Genomic DNA, 22585 nt, shown 5'->3' with positions numbered 1-22585 from the left:
GCTAACTCTTATCTGCGGCCAGTCACCCACTAAAAATAGACATGATGTCACTCCGGAGGCCTGCCATTGGTTGAGGAGCCCGCTGGGCGGGGCTAAGGGTGCAAATGAACCCCCGGTCGCTATGGTGACCGCCCTAGAAGATTCTAACTCTCGCAGAGGACGACGGGATGAGGTAATGCTGGTCACCGGCCGCGGTGCATTGTGGGCTGACGTCGTGTTGTTGGAGGTGTCGGTGTCCGGGACGCGGGTTTGATGTGTGTTCCCGCCACCTGCCTGGAAGTGACTGCCCGCTCCAGACACCGCCGCTGCAGAACCTCCTGCCTGACGGCTCACCGCCCCTTCTCCAGCTCAACACCGGGGCAGGTGTGAAGTTTTACCAGTTATTTTTGGACTTGTTGGAGACCCAGAGCACAGCTGCTGCAGAACCTCCTTAATGGAAGCTTGTCCAAACTGCAGCCGCCAAAGAAGTTCTGCAGCAACTTCACCCAGGATCATATGCTAGACATCCGTAAGGCAGGAGTATATTGGGAGTTGTAGTTCAACAGTTTAGTTCCCCCCCCCACCCCCCCCCTGGGCATGAAGATCTCTGCTGCCCCTTTGATATTGGGGTCCCTGTGCTCCCCCCCCCCCAAGTATATGAAGGTCTCCCCAGGATATGTGGGGTCCCTGTTGCCCCCTCCCCCCACCCATGATATAAGGATGTCTGCTGCCCCCTCTGGGATATAGGGGTGTCTGGTGTCTCCCCCCATAGGATATAGAGGTCTCTGCACCAGTATATGAGGGTCCCCCAGGATATACTGTAGAACTTTCGTCTGTCTCTCCCTCAAGTTCATAAGGGTCTCCGCTACACCTTTTCTTCCAGAGGATATTAGGGTTTCTGCTGAACCGCGCCCCCCCCCCCCCCCCCCTCCGGTCTCTGTCCCCTAACTAGATGAAAGTCCCCCCCCTCCCCCAATCAGATACATAATGGGAAATTGCTAACCACCTATAGGTGGAGGTTGATGGTGAGTAGAATAGGGTAGAGGGGCCTGTCAGACATGGGGGATCGGCCCGAGGGGGCTGATGGCGGAGGACAGCAGATTGGGGCTGACGGCTGAGGACAGTAGATTGGGGCTGATGGCGGGGGGCTGACGGCGGAGGACAGTAGATTGGGGCTGACGGCGGAGGACAGTAGATTGGGGCTGACGGCGGAGGACAGTAGATTGGGGCTGACGGCGGAGGACAGTAGATTGCTTTCGGCTGGAGTTCAGACTTGGTGTAAGTCAGGAGCGCTCCCCTCGGGTACGTGTAATGGGGCTCGGAGATCAGGGGGGGGGGGGGGGGCGTCCCGGTTCCTTCTCCCACAGTTCTGGGCTCGGAGCTGTAAACATCCAGGAACCAGAAGAGGAGGCGTAGATTAGTGATACACCAGTGTGGGTGGAGATACAGATGGAGTACAATATGGGGGGGGGGGGGCAGGAGTGTGCCCTCTGCAAAACCTCATTGGGCCAGTGGGGTGACTGGCGATGGTCCACGGTGACAGTTTTACAGATCTGTGCGGCGGGGCAGAATACTAGCAGTTATGATTTCTACATGGGGAGGGGGGGGTTCACCACCGTAGTCGCTGTTTTGTGGGTTAAACCTTAGCAGGGAGTGACGGGACACTGAAGGGTTAAGTCCGCCAGTTAGAGAGGAAACCCCTGGTCCTCTCCAGCCAGACCTTCTGTTCTCTGTGTAGAAACCAGATCTTCAAGATGATTACTAGAAGTGAAAATGACAACAGCTAAAAGAAAATAGAAGCCTCTGCTGATACATTGTAACCAAGGAATGAGGAAGAAGATACAATGTGTCAATTGTGTGACTTGTAGTCCAACTTCTCTTCAGCAGTTATGAAACTACAACTCCAGCATGCTGTGAACTAGGGGCAGATTCGGACAGTTTTGACAGCGGGCATTTGCTGGCAGGCTGTGGCTCCCAAGCATTTCTACAATATCATCATACGTTTGCTGTGACTTGTAGTCCCTCTTATAATAAAATCCGATACAGGTTTGGTTATAAAGGCTTAGTTAACCCTTTATGTAGCTTCTTTCTTCTGTCTTATCTTGTTTGGCGCTGTACCATGCATTATCGCTTCCTACGTGCCTTCCTCCCGTCCGGGCCCGTTCTACTCAGAAGGAGTTAAGTAAAGGGTGGGATCTCTGGAGACGTGTGCCTGCCGGGCTGTGACTGACGGGTATTGTGCCCATTCCTGTGAGAAAGGCACATAATGACCATATATTGTGTGTGGGACGGACTGGCTCCTCCCTCCCGGGGGCCCCGTCCAGGGCTTGTCAGGTCTTCTTTGAGTCCAGCCAGAAGTTAACCCATTACTAGACAGATTTAGGCTGGAAGACCTGAATAGCACTAACAAGTTGTATGCAAGAAGCGGGCGTGGATCCTAATTTAGGAAAGACTTTCCTTTAGGATTCCCTGCCCTCCTGGGAAAGGATTCACTTTGGTTTTCGGCCAGAAATACCATTGTACTCTTCAAGGGAGTCCGTCGGTCTCCTTTAAGCGATGGCGGTGAGACTTCTTGGCCAGTCAGAAACGCACGGGGGTTCTGCTGACACCCTAGGGCCACAGACGCAGTTGCGTTGATGTGAGACGCGTTTTCCACACTTTGAGAGGGGGCTCTTTTTTTTTGTAGGAGAGGATAGACACCCCACTTGGGGATACTGTGTTTTTCCTGGTATATGCCAATTCCATTATTCGATACCTGCACATTAGCCAGGACTGATTTTAGGGGGTTTTAATGTTGGTTTTCATATTTTCAGTATCGGTTCATTATAATAACTTTTATGATTTTTTTGCTTGTGTTAGGCGTGCAGATCCATGATGTCACACCGGTCATTTCTCACTGTCGGGAGAGGCAGTTTTATAAGCGACCTTTATAACGCACGTCAGACTTTATCACGCGGAGGCGCTGGACTTTGGATTTTTGCGGACATTTGCGGATGGGAGTTATCACCTTGTATTATGCAGTGCGGCATACTCTGTCTACCATACGGTGGCACCACCTGTATCCACCCAGTGATAGGAAGCATTGATCCCTATGGAAGTCAGTGCCATCTGATAGTTTCCACTTTTGCAGCAGCTGTCAGGTCGGTACATTTTTCCCGGTTGTCATCCGATGGTCAGTAGATACTAAAATCGGTGGAAACTTCTACCAATGACTTATGAAAAGTTTTTAATAATTCCTAGATCAAAGCTGCTTATGTGACAGTGCCCTGAAATACTGCCCAGGCGCAGGGGTGGCATGCTACTCCCGTTATGGATGTGTAGGTTTTTGTGATTGCATGTAGAGCAATTCCATAATATGCAAGAGCTGAAGGTGAGCCCTGCACGGAGATGGTTGGGAGTTGTAGTCTGGCAGCTGTTGAGTCAATCCCCGCTACATGAAAATGACTTGACGTCTCAAGTGGCCTATAGCTGTCTAACCCCCACTTGATAGGTCATCGAGCCACGCCGCCTCCACGCTTGGCATTTGGGTCACCCATCAGCTCTGTTGCTGAAAGAATGGACTGCAAAGAAGTCGGTGAGAGAGGGAGGAAGGATCTGAGTGCAGCGGAAGGTGGGGGAGTAGTGGAGGAGGAGGACAGCAAGCAAATAATTCAACTATGGACAGAGTACCAGCAGGACGCTTATCTGCAGAGCCGGACTTGCTAAGGGATTAATGGGCTTTTCTGGGACCTTAATATTGATCACCTGCCCTTAGGATAATTCGTGGGGTCTGACTCCCAACACCCCCTACTGATCAGCTGATTGCAGGGGCCGCAGCGCACCAGAACTAGTCACGGCTGCAGTAAGCACGCATGGCCACTACACAGTGTGTGGAGCTGTGTCTGGTCCTGGCTGATCGGTGGGGGTGTCAGCAGTCCATATTAATGTCCTGGGAGAGCCGTTCTTGTCTGTCACATTGTACACGAAGAGGTGTCTCCCAGATAGAGAGTACAGTCTCCTCCTTTTTAGACTGTCTGCAGGAAAGTTCTAACAGTGGACAACCCCTTTAAAGGGATTCTTTCACCTCGGAACTGCGCATGCGAGAGCTCGCGCATTGCGAGATTACGGCGATCTGACTTTGTGAGCAAGGAGGACATTCGTGGGTACAGGCCGTGGCTGGGCTCCAGAACGGTTAGTGCAGCCCCTTGGGCTCCTTACCAGGCTGATTTACATATATATAAAATCCATTTTTTACACTCAATAAAACCACACAGGTACATTGTGGACAGGCTAGCGGCGATCTAGCCGTGCATGTCCGCATCTCTATAGGGTAAAAAGAGGTGACAGAATCCCTTTAATGCCAGTTCTGTCCCTTTATGAGTTCGGTGCAATTAGACTGTCCCTATCCACTAATGAGATTCATCATGGCCGCTCTACCAGGAATAACCCGAGCTCTGCATTTACTGGAGATGTCCACTAGGGCAGCGGGTTCGGCAGATAATTACAATTATTGATTGTCTGCGATGTTGGTAAATGGCTGCGTTTTATCAGAAGTGATTCGGCTCTTGCTCAGTGTTTTATAGCAGAGCGTTCGCTTCTGCTTTTTGTTGTTGGTGTTCTGCTGGGAAATTGTGATGTGCCCGCTCGCTTCTGGGCAGTGTCTGCCAGGGGAGGGGGGACGCAGGCCATGTATCATCACTGTGGATGTCGGTGGCACACTACCAAGCAGGAAAGGCCTTGGGTACACTAACAATATGTATCATTTCCTGACCTGCTCGATGCCAATGTATTGGATCCCAGCAGTGATCACACATGATCCCCGTAGATTTGGAGGTCGCTGAGTGTCTCATAAATGCCCCGACTAATGTGAATCATTACATGGAGAACTTATTGCAAAAATATGATTTTGCCCCCTCCTGGTGCTAGCTCGCACACCAACCTATAAAGGGCCCGGCCGATGTTTGCCCCTCACCCTCTGGCTGGCTCCAGCGTTGGCATACTGATGGAAATCCCTTGTCACCCTAATCTGGCGCTACCTTCTCCTTGGACCCCATAGCTGTATGGGGGGGATCCTCTATGGTTCACACACTATCACCCCTTCTCTAAAGGATTGCTGCAGATTCAGGATCTGAAACCCTCGGGGATCCTCCGTCGGCTGCACATTTGTTCATTTGATTGGCACTCATTGAAAAGAATGGGCAACTGTGTTCTACCGAGACACACAAGGGGAGATTTATCAAAACTGGCGCAAAGGAAAACTGGCTTAATTGCCCATAGCAACCAATCAGTGATCCCATCATTTTCCACAGGCGCTCTGAAAAACTAAAGGGGGACTCTGGTTGCTATAAATCTCCCCAACAGAGTCCACCGGAGCGGCTCTTCATGATACCGGATAGGTTACCCAGGCAGGGAGCCCTACTGCTGGGCAAGGACCCATCTCCCATAGAGTCCCGTGTGGTTAGTGCTGTTTCCTGAGCTTGAACGTTGGCCAGAGGCAACATCTGCATGGAGTTTGGATGTTCTTTCCGTGCTTGTGCGGGAAGATATACTGGTAGTTTAATCGGCTTCCTATGAAAGTAGCCGCAGTGGGTGTGATGGGGAATTGGGGACCGGGACTGATGTGAGCGATGACGGTCTATGTAGACTGCGAATGTGAGCTAAAAAAAATCAGCATGACTATGGCCGCATTCAGGATGATGAGATGTGCAATAATTATAAGAGCGGTCGTCCGCGGCGGTCATTTTCTGCATCTGTTCCATTCCCTGGCAGCCGGTCTAATCATATAGAAGTCTTGGCATAGAACAGCCCTGGGTGTAACAGAAGCCGAGCGCAAAATGAATTGGATGATGATTAATGAAATGGTTTTTGCTACAATTCTGCAGAATAGACTGAAAACGGATATAAAGTTTCCTCTTTACCTTCCTTGTAATTACAGAGCTGGTCCAGGAGGCCCGTCCATGGCAGGGGAAGATGAAGCATTTCTTACAGAGGTTTTCTAAGTTTTATAGGATTCCAGTCTCATTCAATGCTCCTGGGTCACTGTCACTAGTGGGGTATCTCAGGGGTCAGTACTGGAGGGGTCACTGTCACTAGTGGGGTACCTCAGGGGTCAGTACTGGAGGGGTCACTGTCACTAGTGGGGTACCTCAGGGGTCAGTACTGGAGGGGTCACTGTCACTAGTGGGGTATCTCAGGGGTCAGTACTGGAGGGGTCACTGTCACTAGTGGGGTACCTCAGGGGTCAGTACTGGAGGGGTCACTGTCACTAGTGGAGTACCTCAGGGGTCAGTACTGGAGGGGTCGCTGTCACTAGTGGGGTACCTCAGGGGTCAGTACTGGAGGGGTCACTGTCACTAGTGGGGTACCTCGGGTCAGTACTGGAGGGGTCACTGTCACTAGTAGGGTACCTCAGGGGTCAGTACTGGAGGGGTCACTGTCACTAGTGGGGTACCTCAGGGGTCAGTACTGGAGGGGTCACTAGTGGGGTACCTCGGGTCAGTACTGGAGGGGTCACTGTCACTAGTGGGGTATCTCAGGGGTCAGTACTGGAGGGGTCACTGTCACTAGTGGGGTACCTCCAGGGGTCAGTACTGGAGGGGTCACTGTCACTAGTGGGGTACCTCAGGGGTCAGTACTGGAGGGGTCACTGTCACTAGTGGGGTACCTCGGGTCAGTACTGGAGGGGTCACTGTCACTAGTGGGGTACCTCAGGGGTCAGTACTGGAGGGGTCACTGTCACTAGTGGGGTACCTCAGGGGTCAGTACTGGAGGGGTCACTGTCACTAGTGGAGTACCTCAGGGGTCAGTACTGGAGGGGTCACTGTCACTAGTGGGGTATCTCAGGGGTCAGTACTGGAGGGGTCACTGTCACTAGTGGGGTACCTCAGGGGTCAGTACTGGAGGGGTCACTGTCACTAGTGGGGTACCTCATGGGACAGTACTGGAGGGGTCACTGTCACTAGTGGGGTACCTCAGGGGTCAGTATTGGGCCCTATTCTCTTCAATATATTTATTAATGATCTTGTAGAAGGCTTACACAGTAAAATATAAAATTTTGCAGATGACACTAAACTGTGTAAAGTAATTAACACTCAAGAGGACAGTATACTGTATATATACTACAGAGGACAGTATACTGTATATATATATACTACAGAGGACAGTATACTGTATATATACTACAGAGGACAGTACTGTGTGTGTATGTATATATATATATATATATATATATATATAATACTACAGAGGACAGTATACTGTGTATATATATACTACAGAGGACAGTATACTGTGTATATACTACAGAGGACAGTATACTGTATATATATATATATATATATATATATATGTACTACAGAGGACAGTATACTACTACAGAGGGATCTGGATAGATTGGAGGCTTGGGCAGATAAGTGGCAGATGAGGTTTAACACTGACAAATGTAAGGTTATGCACATGGGAAGGAATAATGCAAGTCACCCGTACATACTAAATGGTAAAACACTCGGTAACACGGACATGGAAAAAGGACCCAGGAATTTTAATAAACAGCAAACAGCTGTAGAAACCAGTGTCAGGCAGCTGCTGCCAAGGCCATAAGATAATGGGTTGCATCAGAAGGAAGGGCATAGATGCCCCGTGATGAGAACATTATTCCTACCCCTTTACAAATCACTAGTCAGACCACACATGGAGTACTGTGTACAGTTCTGGGCTCCTGTGAACAAGGCAGACATAGACAGGAGCTGGAGAGGGTCCAGAGGAGGGCAACTAAAGTAATAACTGGGAATGGGGCAACTACAGGTACCCTGAAAGATTATCAAAATTGGGTTACTTCACGTTAGAAAAAAAGACGTCTGAGGGGAGATCTAATAACTATGTATAAATATATCAGGGGTCAGTACAGAGTTCTCTCCCATCATCATTTTATCCCCAGGACTGTGACTGTGACGAGGGGACATCCTCTGCGTCTGGAGGAAAGAAGGTTTGTACACAAACATAGAAGAGGATTCTTTACGGTAAGAGCAGTGAGACTATGGAGCTCTCTGCCTGAGGAGGTGGTGATGGTGAGTACAATAAAGGAATTCAGGAGGGGCCTGGATGTATTTCTGGAGCGTAATAATATTACAGGCTATAGCTACTAGAGAGGGGTCGCTGATCCAGGGAGTTATTCTGATGTCTGATTGGAGTCGGGAAGGAATTTTTTATTCCCCTAAAGTGGGGAAAATTGGCTTCTACTTCAGTTTTTTTTTTTTTTTTTTTTTTTTTTTTTTTTTTTACCTTCCTCTGGATAACAGGCCGAACTAGATGGGGAAATGTCTTTTTTCGGCCTTGTATACTATGTTACTATCCTATTCACTGACCACGAGCAGAGGTCTTGAAAATTATGAGTTTCAGAACTGTTCATTTATACAATGATTGAACTTTACTTGCATGAAATCAACTATACTGTGTATGGCCCTTTAAAGGGATATTCCACACGTATGTTGTACATGCAGCGGATCTGGAGCGAAATCCAGGGTGCACTTATCCTAAAACTCCTGCAGCTTTGAGGAGAGAGCTTAAAGGGGTTGTCCACTATTAAACGGAAGGGTCTTTTTCTCCCTCCAGAAATAGCGCCGTCCATGGCGGTGCCTTCAGTGACAACCTTCTGTGTGAATGTCTGGGATTACACTGTAAAGATATGTTTGAAATGTGGAACTGAAAATGCCGCCCCTCCTCCACCGATTATCGTATGACTTCCCTGCACTTAGAATAATGTACGCTAAGCCCATGTCACGTGAATTTACAGTCATCAGACAAGAGTATGAGGATATATGAGCCTGAAAAATTCGGGGTAGTAACCGGTCACCTGACCGCCCTGACAATCGCACGCAACTAAAAAGAAGGGGTTCATTAGTGACCATTGCTACACGCGTAGGCCTATTCCACATGCCTCATACGTATTTATCCCCCCCCCCCCCCCCCCCCCCCTCCATAACATGCATATGACCTATAGGGTTTATAGGCCGCCCGTTTAACATTGCATTGGTCATAGAGATCCACAAACGCCATATTGGAAGCATGCACCTGGATATTACGTACCACCCGTCAGTCCGTTCCCATGGTGTTTCCACTGTTAAGGTGCCCGTACGTGGTGCAATACTGGTAATCTGCAGATCGATCCCACAGATTAGTTACTACCCAGAAACACGTGTAACTTGGAACTGGCTGGATGTATTCAAAGGTATTTTCCTTGTGATTTAATAGAGGGGTCCCTGTACAGGATCCTGGGAAGACCCAGCGTTACGTGGATGGTCCATTGATTTCAGTGGAAACTGTGTAATGCTTCATTTCACCTGTGGGGGCAGTGTATGAAAACTGGTACCCTAGATAACAGCTGATCGCTGGGGGTCCAGGCAGCAGCAGGAGCTATGTGATCCGCTTACCCAGAGGAATGCTAACAAAAAAGGGTCACCAAGAGGTTTTTTTACGGAAAAATGCCGCAGACAGATGTTGCCTGATGTGTCATTTAGAGACAGTTTTCTTACATAATTTCGTCCTTTGGCATTTTGTTTTCAAATTGTCGCATGTTCTGTTTCTGGAGGTTTTAAGATGTTTTCTTATAGGCTTCTCTAGATGGAAAATAAATGCGAGAAAAATGTGATTAAAAAAAATGCCCCAAAAACCGCAGTGTTGCCGCAGCCTTAACCACTTGGTGTTAACAGGACAGAGGAAACCTCAGGGATTTACATGGTAATGGGACATTCTCTGTAACGTGTAACCTCCCGAATTCTGCTGACCTCATATTACACTCGCCCTTTACGTTGGCTGAACCTCACATATCCTCCCTACTTATTGACATTCTTAGAAAGTTTGTGACACCCTGCAGTCACCCCGGGCTGGGAGCGGAGATTACATCTCAGGTGATGGAGAATTAATAGCCTCTCCCTTGCTGCAGTTTATTTCGGGTGAGGTGCTCCGGAGGGTGTAACACGTCGATCTGCAAACAGGACTTTGTCTGGGTCGCCTGTTTTATAGATCTGCTGTGGCACCGTTCAGTCAGCAATATTCATGTACATAGACGGGGTCACTCCATTACAGGCACAGTGCAATAAAATATGTATGATGAGCCCCTCGCAGCAAAATCTTGGACCTCTTTCCCATACAAGCCGCTCTTTAGTGCAGGATCTGTCCATAGAGCGCTATAGGGGCACAGGCCACGTGTCTGAGTATCACATCTATAATACACAGAATCACTGATACAAATGGTGGCTTGTACTTCCTTCTATGGGAGCCACACAGTGGCACATGGAGTACCTAAGGCGCCCTATTGTGGCCCTACTATCTACCGGCAATTACCTGCCCGCCATAGCGCCAGCTTATGTGCCTAATGCCTGTCCTGAGGGAGAGCTGTGAATAGGGGTCATGTATGAAACCCATAAACCCTAGTAGGACGTATGGACGAGGGGTTGTCTTGCATGGTTACTAAATAAAAATTCCAACTTTTCCCCCTTTTACATCACACTGGCTGCTTTCCTAAAAAAAAATAGGTGGAGGGGGCCCTACATATTTTAACAGTACATGCGCTAAATCAATGATGCAAATAAGTCTATGCCAGCGCCTTACTGGGGAAGCTTTGTTTTCTGGTGCACAGACCCCAAAGTTGAGCCAAAATGGTCGAGGCATTTCAGCACTTCTTATGATGGCACTTTTTTTTTTATTATAAGGAATATTAATAAAGTCTCCCCTAAGCCTCTTTGTTTTTTTCTTTTCTTAGTTTTTGCTAATTTTAGATGGTGTAAAAAGTAGCAAAAATGATATAAACTCATGCCATGTTTGCCTGTCCAGTCCTGCGGCCTCTTTGTAAATTTGTAGCATCTGACTCCAGCGCACTTGAGAGTAAGATCAGCGTATGAAACGCCCGTATTAGTAGGAAACCCGCAAGGGTAAAACATCTGGGCCTGACCAGAGAACTTGAAGCTTCTGGACCCCAATGCAAAATCTGAAATGGTAACCCTCCCGCCTCCCCTCCCACCAAATACCATTTATGAAACTGGTGTCTTCCGAAGCTTTGCTGCCACCTTGGCGTTCGGGGCAATGAACTGCTGCATGTGAACTAGGACGCTGTACAGTCGGTGGACAGATTCCAGGCATGTCTCAACCTGTTCTTTCTATTTATAAGACTTTTTTCCTTGAAGATTCTTATTGACAAATAGAGAAAAAAAAGAAGAAAAAACCTAGGTAACCACATCATGTGATACAATGTTTCATAGCAGTTACACTGGCTGCAATGTAAGAGCTATAGGTAAGGAGGTAGCATTCACACTCGGAGCCGGGGAGCGTCCAGTAATCTGCCCTGGGATTTAGGAGAAGAGATGCTTCTTTTGTCAGCACGCTGGGAACTTTCAGACGCTCCCTTAGTTCTGTTGCAGAGAATTGCACCAGCCTCCTCTGTAGACGTCATGTGACCTTGTCATCCGGCAGCATTGGTCCTAAGTGAGGATGGGCCGTGGTGGGCTCACTTCTAGGAAGTGGGACATTAAAGGGGTATTCCCATCACAGTCGACAATGGGGGCATATTGCTAGTATATGCAACCATTGTCTGATAGGTGCGGGTCCCACCTCTGGGACCCGCACCTACAATGAGAACGGAGCAGGGAAATGAACGGAGGGCGCACTCCCTTCATTTCTATGGGGCTGCCGAAAATAGCCAAGGGCTGGCTCGGCTATAGAAATGAATGGGAGCAGGGGCCACGCATGCGCAGTGCATTTCTTGGCCAATGTATGGAGCTGTGCTTGTTCCGGTGGCCGTCAATCATTCAATCGGCTGATCGGTGGCAGCAGTTGGGCCCCCTGCAATGTGATATTGATGATCTATCCTAAGGCTGCTTTCCAGGAAGAACTGTCTGTGTGACGGCCACTTTTCCCAGAATGACTGCGGCTTGGTGGACCCAAACTCACTGCACCTTAGTGATCTGTGATGCGAGTGATCTCAGGTCAGCCAAGCCACGGACGGTCTAGGAAATGCAGCTTTTTCCCCTGATTGCATTCACTTGTGTTAAACTGGCCTGAAGAGAAATCATCAACCAGAAAAAAAACGCTTTAAAAACCAATGGTCAGCAGGATCAGCCCAGTAGGGTTGTTTCTGCTGATTAAAATGATACCCTGAGAAAAAAATAAGGACTTCAGTGCACTGAGAGGTGGGACCTGCACTAGATAGCTGAGGACACAGGCACTGCCCATCGGTGCATGGAACGCCCTAAATTACATAAAGATATAAGGACATCACAGATGATTTTCAGGAAGACAGTTATAATTTTAAACCAGCAGGATCAACCCTATCCGGCGCGCAGCGTGTGAATTTTATGGGGTTCTGTCCCGTCTTGGACATTGGAGGCATATTGCTAGGATATGATAGGTTTTTGTATAAATCAGACAACCCCTTTAAGGGCTCATGCACGGGCACCGTTAATGGTTCATGGATCCCGAAGAGCGATGGGGCTTCTGTTACAGGTGAAAGACACAACCCAGGTATGAACAGATCCCTACACTGACACGTTCTTTGTTAGTATCGTATACTGGATGATTATTCTGTTTTATATCAGGTCCATATGAAGGAGCGTCTAAGGGTACTTTCACACTAGCGTTATTCTTTTCCGGTATTGCTGCGGTATATTCTCCGTCCAAAATTCCGGAACACATGCCGGATCCGGCATTATTTTACATGCATGTGCAGACCTTTTTAAAAATGTGAAAAAGATAAATACCGGATCCGTTTTTCCAGATGACAACTGGAGAGACGGATCCAGTATTGCAATACATTTGTGAGACCAATCCGGATCCGGTCTACAATTGGTATCCATTTGCATACAGATTGCCGTATCTTCCGGTGACGGAACTGCCTGCCGGAATCCAGCGACGCAAGTGTGAAAGTACCCTAAGGCCTCTTGCACGTGTGCGCCCCGTTGCCGTATTGCGGACCGCATGTGCCGTTCCGTGGGAATTACGGATGCGGACCCATTCACTTCAATAGGTCCGCAAATCCGGAGATACGGAATGGTGCGGAACAGAACCCTACGGAAGCACTACGGAGCGCTTCCGTGGGGTTTCGTCCCGTACTTCCGTTCTGCAAAAAGATAGAACATGTCCTATGCGGCCGGATCGCGGACCCATTAAAGTAAATGGGTCCGCGATCCGCTGCGGCTGCCCCACGGACTGTGCTCGTGCATTGTGGGCAGCAGCACGACCACGGGGCGCGCACGTTCGTGTGCAAGAGGTCTTAGACTGATAAATCTGATCCTTCCAATATTAGCAAGATTAGTGCAGGGACACCCCACCCCCCCCCCCCCCCCCCCCCCCCCCCCCCCCCAACTGGTAACACCCATTTGGACCTTCATTGCAAACAGATGGTAATTCATTCATAACTTCTAGCAAAAATAATAATGGAGGAGAAACACGTCAGACTCATCAGAATAGATACTCAAGTGTTATTATTACATGGAGAATGCAAGTACTTACTGCAGCAGACGTGTCCGTAGAGGGGACCGATACCCTTTAAATGACTTTGAAAAAGGTGTCGAGGTTAAATTTTTGTCATTAGGCAGGTAAATGGTCCAGGCAGAGAGCCAAAGACTACATATGACTTGATATTAAGGTGTAGCTGGCCCTTTAAGACTCTGCATGCACTGCTCGGGAGTGGGAAGATGACAATGCAGAAGTCTTCATATTCGGTTGTTGTTTTTATTTTATTTTGCGGGTGAATTCTCCCATCTGTGTTCCCCAATCTAGGTTTATTCTGGCTTTTCCTAGATAACAGAAGGTGTGTCCGCCCCGCAGGCCGGCACAGAATACACCCCCCCCCCACCTCTCTTCTCTCCGTGTCCAGTCTGTTGTGGTCACAGGAATATCACACGAAGCAGCTGCGCCAAATAATACAGACAGCGACAACAAGTAAGACGATAAACCAGCCGAGAGTCGCCAGTGTCACATGACCCGCGCTCCGGAGGAACAGTTGGGGCTGCTTTATAGGCCTGGACATAGACAATCTAGCAGTGACGGAATGCATGACATTTCACTGCCAGGCCGGGCTCAACTGTCCCTCCAGGGAAGATGGAGGAGGAAGGTGCGTCCTGTGCGATCAGCCAGGAAGATCGCGGCCGCTCCTGGCCCGAGACATGGAGGCTTCTAACTGATCAGAAAGAACAGCCGGTGTACGATGGGCGCCCATTGATTGCTTTATGGAAATTGGTCACTTAAAGGGGCTGCCTTCTCGCAGCTCACCAAGCACAGCGCCGTACATTGTATAGTGGCTGCACTTGGTATTGCACCAGTTCATTCACTTGAATAGGGCTGAGCTGCCCCTGGGCCACGGTGACCGATGAACGTGACGTCACTGGCCTTGGAAAAATTTGTGGAGAAGGCGCGGCACTACTGCCCTTCTCAATCTGCCTGATCGGCGGGGGTACCCTGTTGTCGGACCCCCGCTGATCAGATACTGATGATGTATCCTGAGGATAGGTCGTTATTAGTAAACCACTCACAAAACCCTTTAATACAGAGGCACTTACTAATGTATTGTGATTCTCCATATTGCCTCCGCTAATATCTGGGAGCGGGATGGCCAGTGGTGGACCTGCAGGTATGTGTCGTCTCTGACATGATCTGAGCACTGGGAGATCAATGCAGACATTGCTGACAATCGATTGGCAATGTCTGCTCTCCGTGTCATGCCTAGGCAATGGGCCTATACTGGCTCGCTCTGCATCCAGCATGGCGGTTATTATTGTGGGTATCATTTTCCCGGAGCAGGTGCACATTGCTTGAACACTGTGCAGCTGTTTTACTTCTAGAAGATCCTGGTTTTAGCCGGGACCAGGGACTTTGCACATTCTTTATGACTAATGGGTACCAACTTCTGCTGTGTTCATTGGGTAAAAGGGGGGCAGTGCGTTGTCTTTCTAAAATTACCGGTTTCACCCCTCTGTAATTTTTTTACAACAGTTTTTATGAACGTCTGCCTTACTCATGACTTTTAGTAGAAGTCAGGTCAGTGCTACCGGGACATATGGCCAACGTGGACACATTAGTGCGGTAGGCGACGACCCCTCTAGCTGACCCATTCATTTCAATGGTGGGACCTGCACCTAGCCGACATTTTACAATATCCTGTGGGTGAATATCTCTTGAAGGGTAACTGTCATCTTTTTATTTTATTTGCTAGTTTATTAGAGCTCGGCATGTATACCTGAGTTAGTTTGTCAATGATTGTCAGAAGATCTGTAATTGCCTTATAATAACAGCTTTCATTAATGTCCCCTGTCCCTTTCCACTGCTCCCTTTAAAGACCGTTACTAGGGCTTGTCTGTCTTCCTTTTAGTATAAACAGAAGACGGAGGGGCGGTCCTTCACACTGCATGCCTGCATTAGGCTTCAGAGTGAGGAGGCGTGTCTCTCAGTAATCCAATCTGATTGGCTAGCAGGGAGCTGCTGTCTACAGCAAGTGTGTATGGGAAGTGAGGGAAAGCAGTTTTGGCCTCAGAGAACTGGCAGAGGAGCCATCTTGAGAAGGTCCTCATATTGTAAATGTTTAAACAGCCGTAACTAAGGGAAAAACTCAAGGAAAACAGTGGTATGTGAAGAAACTAAAGATTGCTCTATGCATAATGCTGCTGCAGCAGTAACATATGCTAAAAAAAAATTTTTTTATGAAAACATGACGGTTACCCTTTAAAGTCTGGTTTACCTAAATATCCCCCCCGCCCCTTTATTTAAAGCTTAAAGTTCCATCCAGAACTGTCCTAAAGACTAGCATAAGGCCTCATGCACACGACCGTTGTTTGCTTCCGCGTCCGTTCCGGCGATTTTAGCGTTTCAGGTGTGGACCCATTCATTTCTATGGAGCCGTTGAAAATGCGGATAGTGTACCATTTGCCATCCGCGTCCGCGATCCGTGGTTCCAGTCCGTCAAAAAAAATATAACCTGTCCTATTATTTCTGTGGAAAACGGTTTGCAGACCCATTCAAGTCAATGGGACCGCTAAAAAAAAAAAAAAAAACGCGGAGGCACACAAGATTGTCGTCCGCGTCCGTTTTATTCCTATCATTTGCATGGCAAACCTGTCTTAGACTTTTTTTTTACATTCCTTTATGTCTGGTGGTCCTCCAAAATTAAAGGAAGACACACGGAAACAAAGACTGAAACGGATCACGGAACCCCATTTTGCGGAACGGAACACAAAAACGGTCGTGTGCATGAGTCCTAAGGTACATCCAAGTGAGCAGTGGCCTTTGGAGAAGCTCTACAGTCCTCTCTGGGTGGGTCAGTCCAGTGAACAGTAGTATTGCCTAGTAGTAATAAAAGAGCCACATTAGTCAAGAAAACCGTCTCCAGTTGGTTGCAATTGTTTGAAAGTGGACAATCCCTTTAACTGTGGAAGTAATGGTTCTCCTTAGGGAGATTCAACTGACATAAGCAATGCTCCCTGGGCCAATCATGCAAATGACCTCTCTTCCAGGCTTCCCTCTAAGCTGTGGGCTCTGGAAAGGAGAGAGTTAAAACAACAAACTAAGGAGGATTAAGGAGCCCAATACCAGCTTTTCTTGCTGCCGAGATTAACTCTTTCAATTCCATGCTCTCCTCCGGGAAGAAGAAAACTCTTGTCTCTCTAGTGCCACCTATAGGCAGTTTCCAATAGTCACTCAGTTCTTCGGACAGATGAGGTGAATCTATGTGCGCCAACCTGCCCTAGACCCCTGCCTTGTGGTGCAGCCATTACTTACTTTCTGCACCTTTAAGTGGAGGGAGGAACAAACCTTTAGGCTGCGCCGTCCTTCTCTAAGGAAAGCAAAATGAAGGGGGTGATGGTGGGAACGCAGACCATAAGCGGGCGTTCCTCCCCCATGTGTGTCCCCATTATGACACATTCCCCAGAGGCTTCTACATTGTGGAATACAAGAAATATTATAGATGGGGATCAGTGCGGGGTCAAGGGCCCTTCCTGTCGGAGCGCAAGTGGTTATAATATCAAAGGGCCACCCACACATCTATTCCCATGTATTTCTTGTGGTTATGCTTAACAAATACACATTCTGTTTAATAAGCTTCATGTGAAAAATTAACCTTAATACAGTATATGCAGAATATAACCAGCGCACTACACAGGTCATCTAATACAGTGCGGCTCGTTAATTATTAACCGGCAGAATCGGATTAATGGATTTGCTAATGGACTCGCGCAGAAGTTGAAACTTTGACATGATGTGAATACTGGAATACCAGGTGTTTCCCCATCAATCTGCACTCAATCCCCCATAATGACAGAGCGAAAAACAGAATTTTAGAAATTTTTGCAGATTTATTAGACTGTAAAAACTAACATTTCTCATGGACATAAATATTCAGACCCTTTGCTATGGCACTTGATATTTAACTCTGGGGCCTCCCATTCCTCTTGATCATCTTTGAGAAGTTTGTACGCCTTGAGTAGTGTCCCTGGTAAATTCTGTTGATTGGACATGATTTAGAAAGACATAGCCCTGTCTATACAATGTCTAACAGCTGACAAAGCATCATGAGGAGGAAATAACTGCCTGTAGAGCTCAGAGACAGGATTGTGTGGAGGCACAGATCTGCCTACTATGTACAAGAATATAACTACTATAATATTGTCTCCTATGTACAAGACTATAACTACTATAATACTGCTCCTATGTACATGAATATAACTACTATAATACTGCTCCTATGTACAAGAATATATCTACTATAATGCTGCTCCTATGTACAGGGATATAACTACTATAATACTGCCTCCTATGTACAAGAATATAACTACTATAATACTGTTCCTATGTACAGGGATATAACTACTATAATACTGCCTCCTATGTACAAGAATATAACTACTATAATACTGCTCCTATGTACAAGAATATAACTACTATAATACTGCTCCTATGTACAAGAATATAACTACTATAATACTGCTCCTATGTACAAGAATATAAATACTATAATACTGCTCCTATGTACAAGAATATAACTACTATAATACTGCTCCTATGTACAAGAATATAACTACTATAATACTGCTCCTATGTACAAGAATATATCTACTATAATACTGCTCCTATGTACAAGAATATAACTACTATAAAACTGCTCCTATGTACAAGAATATAACTACTATAATACTGCTCCTATGTACAAGAATATAACTACTATAATACTTGCTTCTATGAACAAGAATATAACTACTATAATACTGCCCCTATGTACAAGAATATATCTACTATAATACTGCTCCTATGTACAAGAATATAACTACTATAATACTGCCTCCTATGTACAAGAATATAACTACTATAATACTTCCTCCTATGTGCAAGAATATAACTACTATAATACTGCTCCTATGTACAAATATATAACTACTATAATACTGCCTCCTATGTACAGGAATATAACTACTATAATACTGCCTCATATGTACAAGACTATAACTACTATAATACTTCCTCCTATGTACAAGAATATAAATACTATAATAATGCTCCTATGTACAAGAATATAACTACTATAATACTGCTCCCTATGTACAAGAATATAACTACTATAATACTGCCTCCTATGAACAGGAATATAACTACTATAATACTGCTCCTATGTACAGGAATATAACTACTATAATACTGCTCCTATGTACAAGAATATATCTACTATAATACTGCCTCCTATGTACAAGAATATAACTACTATAATACTGCTCCTATGTACAAGAATATATCTACTATAATGCTGCTCCTATGTACAGGAATATAACTACTATAATACTGCCTCCTATGTACAAGAATATAACTACTATAATACTGCTCCTATGTACACGAATATAACTACTATAATACTGCTCCTATGTACACGAATATAACTACTATAATACTGCTTCTATGTACACGAATATAACTACTATAATACTGCTCCTATGTACAAGAATATTACTACTATAATACTGCTCCTATGTACAAGAATATAACTACTATAATACTTGCTTCTATGTACAAGAATATAACTACTATAATACTGCCCCTATGTACAAGAATATATCTACTATAATACTGCTCCTATGTACAAGAATATAACTACTATAATACTGCCTCCTATGTACAAGAATATAACTACTATAATACTTCCTCCTATGTGCAAGAATATAACTACTATAATACTGCTCCTATGTACAAATATATAACTACTATAATACTGCCTCCTATGTACAGGAATATAACTACTATAATACTGCCTCATATGTACAAGACTATAACTACTATAATACTTCCTCCTATGTACAAGAATATAACTACTATAATACTGCTCCTATGTACAAGAATATAACTACTATAATACTGCTCCTATGTACAAGAATATAACTACTATAATACTGCCTCCTATGTACAGGAATATAACTACTATAATACTGCTCCTATGTACAGGAATATAACTACTATAATACTGCTCCTATGTACAAGAATATATCTACTATAATACTGCCTCCTATGTACAAGAATATAACTACTATAATACTGCTCCTATGTACAAGAATATATCTACTATAATGCTGCTCCTATGTACAGGAATATAACTACTATAATACTGCCTCCTATGTACACGAATATAACTACTATAATACTGCTCCTATGTACACGAATATAACTACTATAATACTGCTTCTATGTACACGAATATAACTACTATAATACTGCTCCTATGTACAAGAATATTACTACTATAATACTGCTCCTATGTACAAGAATATAACTACTATATTACTGCCTCCTATGTACAAGAATATAACTACTATAATACTGCCTCCTATGTACAAGAATATAACTACTATGATACTGCCTCCTATGTGCAAGAATATAACTACTATAATACTGCTCCTATGTACAAGAATATAACTACTATAATACTGCTCCTATGTACAAGAATATAACTTCCATAATGCTGCTCCTATGTACAGGAATATAACTACTATAATACTGCCTCCAATATTTGGCTGTGTCCGGCATTGCTCTTCAAAGGAAGATTTTGGGGATAACCGATGCATTATTTTGTGCCTGATGTATGGGGGAGATTTAAAGAGCTCGACCACAGAGAAAGCTGTTGTGTCATGCTCCGCCCCTTAATCTTTTCACTAGATATAATGGGGGATATTTATTAAGCCTGTTGATTGATACTCCGGTCTCGATCCCTGTGCCCTGCTGGGGGAGGCACCTAAGGTATGTAGAGGTGCTTGCTGCCACCGGCCGTGCAGCATACTTTAATCTATGTCGGCTCTCTTGCTGGTTGTACTTTAAGGCCATTTTCCACACCCTAGACTGGCGTGGAAAAAAGGCCCACCCCCCTTTTTTCGCCACTTCACAAAAGTGGCGTGAGAGGGGTAAAGTAACAGATTTTGTATCAAAAGATCTTTGCTACAAAATGTTCGACTTAAATATAACAAAAAGTGGCGTAATACACGACCGCCAATGTGTATGTATTAGGTTAGTGTGTTCCTCCACAGCTGGAGCTCTGTCTGCAGATCAGATCTTATTGATAATATAAGATTACACGTTCTGCTTCTATCAATCACTGAACCCCTCTCTGGGGGCGATAGATTGGCATTTAGGGCTCCACAATGTGCAGTCTTTAATATATGGTGACGTGCATGGTGATGATTTCATGGAAATGTGATGAGATGATTTCTGTGAATTTAGAGGCGTTTAGCTTTTCATTATTGTTTTAGTAGATTGTTTTTGATGGCAGGTCAAGGACTGTCCTTCTAGAGAAGGACACTTGGGCAGTATGTCTTCACTGGAGATCAGATGGTTAGGTCCTGGCAAGAGACATGAGCCTGGCCATACATCTCTGCAGGGAGTGGAATGTTTGCTATGGGAACAGTGTGTGTCGGTACAGAATGGATTTCCTGTGCAGAAGACAAGCTGAAAAGTCTCATAAATGTCTCATAAAATAGCAGAGCACCCTGGACTTAAAAAATTGTTTTGCCTAAGTGAATAGCCTACATGAAGTGTTAGCTCTACCATATAAGACAATGGAGGTTGAGATTCGGGTTCTAGTCTGTAACAGACATGCATGGAGAGTAAATCGCTTCTTCCCAGAATTCCCGAGGAGCATGTATGGCCTAAAAGTCTTCTTACACCTATTAAAGCGGTCTCTCCCCAAGGAGCGATAGTACCTTCTAAATCCAGACCTAGGCCTCTCACTAAGTTAAGCCAGTACTCTCTGCTCTGCACTGATGAGGGACAATCGCCCTGGAACAGCTGTCTGCAGATGAGATGCTGGCTTATTTAATATCCGAGTCATGTCTCAAGGCCTCTCTGCAAGGAGAGATAGTACCCCCCCAAATCCTGACATACTTGTAGGCCTCTCACCCTGTTAAGCCAGTCCTCTCTGCTCTGCACTGATGAGGAGCAATCACTCCGAAACAGCTGTCTGCAGATGAGATGCTGGCTTATATATTATCCAAGTCATGTCTCAAGGCCTCTCCTTAAGGAAAGATAGTACCCCCCCAAATCCTGACCTAGGCCTCTTACCCAGTTAAGCTAGTCCACTCTGCTCTGCATTGATGAGGGGCAATCACCCCAGAACAGCTGTCTGCAGATGAGGTGCTGGCTTATTTATTATCCGGGTCATGTCTTAAGGCCTATTTAAAGGGTTGAACATTGAATTATAGCATAGCTGCCTTACATCTGGTGGCATTAGAGGCAGCGCATGCTAAAAGTTAATTTGCATTATTTATTTTTTTTGCACAATTCCAGAGGAGCCTGTATGACCTATAAGTCTCCTAACACCCATTTAAGGCGCTCTCTCCCCGAGGCAAAATAGTACCTCCTCAAATCCTGAGCTAGGCCTCTCACCCAGTTACGCCAGTCCGCCTCTGCTCTGCATGATGAGGGGCAATCACCCTGAAACAGCTGTCTGCAGATGAGATGCTGGCTTAGTTATTATCCAAGTCATGTCTCAAGGCCTACTTAAAGGGTCAAACATTACATTATAGGATAGCTGCCTTACATCTGGTGGCACTAGAGGCAGAGCTTGCTAAGAGCTCATTTGCAAACCTTATTTCCAGAATTCCAGAGGAGCATGAATGGCCTATAAGTCTCTCCAGGGAGTGATAATACCCCCCAAATGGAGAGTAAATTGTCACAACCAACCAAAGCAGGGGCTGAAAAACAAGGTTGGGCATATGCCCTGGATGCTGGTTGCCCAGATGCCCACAGAATCTACTTATCTACTTTACATGGTGCAGGGTATATAGATACCAGGTGAGGACAGTGAACTGAATATCTGCCAATCTAGAACACCTAGGGCAGTGATGGCTAACCTCCGGCACTACGACTCCCAGCATGCTCTATTTATTTCTATGGAGTTCTGAGAACAGCCAAGCAAGTGTACATCTTGGGAGTGGTAGTTTTACCACAGCTGGAGTGCCGGAGGTTAGCCTTCACAGACCTTGGGCATTGGGCGTAAGGGGCACGTGCCTCTGGTGCCTAGAAGTGGCGACCTCACCAATCATTGGCATTGTTTTGCAGTATTTGTATTGTTTTTCGTCCCCTTATGTGGGTGATCGGATTAGTCACTGATCGCTAC

The 22585-nt window shown here is 45.9% G+C and overlaps 1 long non-coding RNA gene across 1 annotated transcript; it reads right to left on the bottom strand.

Moving 5' to 3' along the window:
• Window positions 1–7: 7 nt before the first annotated feature.
• LOC120979043 lies at window positions 8–21239 on the bottom strand. The gene is made up of 4 exons (XR_005774229.1): window positions 21229–21239; window positions 13805–13811; window positions 851–855; window positions 8–347 (listed from the first exon to the last, which is right to left on the bottom strand). It is a non-coding gene; the product is annotated as an uncharacterized LOC120979043 (long non-coding RNA).
• Between the last annotated feature and the right edge of the window lie 1346 nt (window positions 21240–22585).

This window comes from Bufo bufo, chromosome 9, assembly GCF_905171765.1.
Source record: "Bufo bufo chromosome 9, aBufBuf1.1, whole genome shotgun sequence".
In the NCBI taxonomy this organism is placed as follows: domain Eukaryota; kingdom Metazoa; phylum Chordata; class Amphibia; order Anura; family Bufonidae; genus Bufo; species Bufo bufo.
The sequence above is the reverse complement of the archived record's forward strand: the minus strand, read 5'-3'. Positions and strand labels throughout refer to the sequence as shown.